Source organism: Juglans regia, chromosome 2 (genome assembly GCF_001411555.2).
Source record: "Juglans regia cultivar Chandler chromosome 2, Walnut 2.0, whole genome shotgun sequence".
NCBI classification, from domain to species: domain Eukaryota; kingdom Viridiplantae; phylum Streptophyta; class Magnoliopsida; order Fagales; family Juglandaceae; genus Juglans; species Juglans regia.
In genome coordinates, this window is record NC_049902.1 from 403,147 (window position 1) to 407,536 (window position 4,390).

General features: G+C 34.2%; 1 long non-coding RNA gene across 1 annotated transcript; it reads left to right on the forward strand.

Annotated features, from left to right (window-relative positions):
* Nucleotides 1–2,364: 2,364 nt before the first annotated feature.
* Nucleotides 2,365–2,964, forward strand: LOC108999509. The gene is made up of 2 exons (XR_001997530.2): nt 2,365–2,463; nt 2,598–2,964. It is a non-coding gene; the product is annotated as an uncharacterized LOC108999509 (long non-coding RNA).
* Nucleotides 2,965–4,390: the final 1,426 nt, after the last annotated feature.

Here is a 4,390-nt window from a genome sequence, read left to right on the forward strand (position 1 = left end):
AACTTAGGGAGATTGATATAGGGGGATTCGAGTATGATAATGCTAAGTTGACATATTTTATGTTGATAGCACTGGACTACCTAAAGATGGCAAATTAGTACAAATATGATAGAAAAATGTGAAGATTTCTTGGATTGGACAATATTACACGCGTCAATATTTTGACCATAACTTTGACTACGGGTGTCATAATCTTTCGTATAATCCCAATTTAGAAGTTCTTTTAGACGCACATGTTGTGTTCACCACTTTACACTTGGTGGTCCTTATTTCGACCCTAAAATCATCCTTTTGTCCTCTGAATCCTTGATTTAAGTTATATTTTCCTTTTATGGTAATGTTAGAGACGATTCTTATTTCGGTTTGGGTGAGATTTTGTACAATATATTTATATTATCTTATTACGTATCTCAATTTTACTCATAATTGGAATTTTGCTTTTTTGAACAAGATTCTCAAAATCTCAAGTTACCTTAGCTATTTAAGCCCGGCTTATGGGTTTTAGAATCAGGTTCTCAAAATCTTAGAGTTTTTTTTATCTGTTTTACATTTTTCTCAATCTCAAATATTCCGAATTTCTATTGATTAACTAGTCGTTAGAATAATCATTATTTGGCCCAACGTCAAACTTCCATATGTCATGTGTGTGTGTGGATTGTCCATGGAGCAAAAAACATGTACACGTATCAAGGAAAGAAATATCGATGTAAATTAAAATCAAGCAAAAGATATATAGCCTGCAGCCAACTAAAAATGGTGAGAATTAAATACAATATTGAAGTGTATAAGTTACGTTTCTTCTTCTTCTTTTTCTTTATTCTTTATTTCTTTTTGTGATACAGAAAGTTTCTTCTTATATATACACGCAAGTCTTACAATTATCTGCTTTAATCAAAGAGAACCAAAATGAAATAAAGTTGAACGCAAGTGAAGGGGCCAGGATGGGACTTATGGGGCTGCTTTTATAGAGAATAAGCTTGGAATAATTCATAAAATTCTCAATGCCAGATGGTCCAGCTAGCTATTAATGATCAAAACTTGATCTGATCAGGACTGAGGATGACACGACCTCAATTAAGTCAAACCGATCGATCGAACAAAAATAAAAGGTTTTGATCATGTGATGAAACTCCCAAAAGCATTGACAATATATTATAATATTGTTGCTAGGTGGCCGTTAATATTCCATATATATTGCTTGGTGATCAGCTAGCATTCGAATAACGCGCGGGCTCCTAATTTATAAAGTGATCATCAACTCAAACTAAAAGGACATTAAATATAGTCAATACGTGTCTCTAGCTCGACCATGCATAGATCTCAATTCCTATTATCTTCAAACCTTATAAAGATCGATCTTGACTTCGTTGAAAGCATTTAGGATCAGATTTTTTTTTTCTTGCTGTTGAAATTCGATCGGTCCTAATAAGCTTTTTCGATCTGATATATATATATTTATATGCACGTAGTCATTATCAGAATGTCAGCGGGGCATGCAGCCAGGCCAAATGTTCCAATATTTGGATGCCCTAAACAACATGCAATGGACCACTTGTATGGATATATGATCTCTTGGTTACAAGTTAAAAGGCATGTAATCATGTAAATGCATGGACTCGATCGATCAAAGAGTAATATATTTCTTATATAAGTGAAAAGAGTACTCTCTCTCTCTCTCTCTATATATATATATATATATATGCATGCATGCGGATCAGATCAAAAATAGAATGGACTTTACTTATATATATATATATAATTATTTATGAGGAACAAGCTGTACGTCCTGCCTGGGTCAAATCAACTGATACAGTAGTATACTAGTACTAGTACTGGATCAGTGGCTTGACCAACATGCATATATATATATATATATATATATATATATATATGTATATATAATATGCCTGATATATACGTCGTGGTGGTAATAGATGCATGCAGGAGCAGGGTCTTTTAATTTGCAGCACCTTTTTGACCTTCATGTCTCTGATGATCATCTTTTCCCAAGTTTCAGAATTACATCCCGTCCATGCAGCAAGCAACATGTAGCTAGAAGGGATCAACACTACTAATAGATGCGCATGCACATGATGGATGGTTTTGGTCCCTTGTAAATCGATCGGGGGAGAATATATTCTAAATCAACCACGTACACTAGTTATTAGTTGAATGTCGGTACGTCGCAACGAGATGACAAAAATAGAAAGAGACAACCAACCGTGTTATCACATTGAGGCGAAATAATTAACAAGTTAAATTGCTTTCTGCTAGTTAGCGATTGGATGGAACCTAATACTCCACTTCTGGACATATGGCTATAAAATGAGGCTTGGGGAATGGAGCATTGGCATCCATCGACCCAGCAGATCCTGAGGAAGACGGGTCTTGTATGAAGATCAAAGAGTTGTGTTTGATAGCCAAGGATGACTTGCCTAAATCCACTGTGGGGGTTTTCTAAAGGTCAGTTATGTACGTTATATGCATGTATATATCGTAATATATATGCATAAGTATGTGGGGGTAACTTAAGCCATTGCATGGCTTATAGGCAGTCTCCTTGGGCTAGTCTGACTGGCTCTTATCTTTCATGCTAGACCTCCACTTCCGGATGGCTAAATGCATGTAGGTCTGGCGATGGAAGTACTAGCACTTAATTATTAGCATCGACCCCATGAATGAGAGGAAGAGAGGTCTTGCATGAAGATCAAAGAGTCAAGTTTGATAGCCAAGGATGACTTGCCTACATCCACAGTACTGGGGTTTCATCAACTTGCGATCGAGATAAGAATGAATGAATATTGCTAACTTTTATGTATAGCAAAAAACGTCACGATCATCATCACCTGGTTTATAGGCAGTCTCCTTTGGCTAGTCTGAATGACTCTTATCTTTCATGCTAGATCTTCATCTTCCTTGTATCGTGCACATTTGGAACCAGTCGAATTAAATCTTTTTTTTTTATAAGTGGAACCAGTCGAATTAAATCTTATCCTTTTAAGTAATTCTGTACGTATGTGCTTGAGCATTCAACAAGCTGTTTTCTTAAAACTCGAAGAATAGGATACACAGATCAATTGCTTTGCGCGTACGTACGTAGGCTTCGGATTCAATTCATGTATATCCAGCTCACTACAACAAAGAAGCTCTTTTGGGACAAAAAGTATCATCCCAAGATACTGGATTTTCACTACAAGAAAATAGGTATTTGTAACCAATTATTTGCATCGAAAAGGACTATTTACGATGAAAATATTCTTATTTTAGTAGAAAATAATTATTTCATTGAAAAATTTCGTCCCAAAATATATTTTGGGATGAAAATAAAGCGTCTCAAGGTCGTCCCAATATCACAATCCCAAAAGGTATTTTGGGACGAAAATTAGAATTCATCCCAAAGAATATCTTTTGGAATGAAATTTTGCTAGACCGTTTGATCACGATCGAACATAATTTTTTTATGAGATGATTGAATTTTGTCTCAAGAATTTGTTCGAACGGCCAAAAAAACGTTCAAACAATATGTCTGTTCGAACAGGTACTTCATGGCTGGTCGATCGATACCAATCCATTCGACCAAATAAACATGAATAAACGTTCGAATGAAAAAATTGACGATCGAACGTAAATTATATTAATTTTTATAATTGAATAAGCCATTCGAACTTGTTTGAACTCTAACTTGTGAGGTTCGAACGATTGTGTCCGATGTATATATGTTTGAACGTTTGATAATTGTTCAAACGGTTAGTATTTTTATAGAGAATACTAATTTAAAACCAAATATATATTTATATTTAAAAATATATTACAAATTGTTCAATATAAATAAAACTAATCCAATAAGTTAGAACTAAATAAATAAAAGTGTAATAATATTAATAATGTTATCATTACATAATTTTATAAATCCTAAAATTTATGTAAAACACGAAAATCAATTGCTTGGAGGCCTAAATTATTGTAAAAGCATTTGCATTTGGAGTTGCATCTCTCTTTGTTGATCTTCTTGTTGTTTTATGCGCATCTCTATGTCTGTTTGTTTCATCAATTGAGCCTCTAACTCATGTTATTGTGCAATTAATTCTTCGACCCTAGAATTCGCATTCTCTAACGCAATGACAGTAGTACTTGACATTGATGAAGAGTCTGAAGGCTATACACAGCAACCCAAACCCCTCAAAATATCCTAAACGTTGACTTAGAACTTGTGTAAAAATTTCAACATCGCTTGTTGATGAATTCTGATCTGATGTAGTTTCAGCACGGAGGGTAACCATTTTATCCTACATACAACATATAAAATTACTATTGACACAATAATTTAAATATGTTTAATTAAAACAAATTATAATACTTACGTCATTCTCACGAGCATTAGGATGAGTCC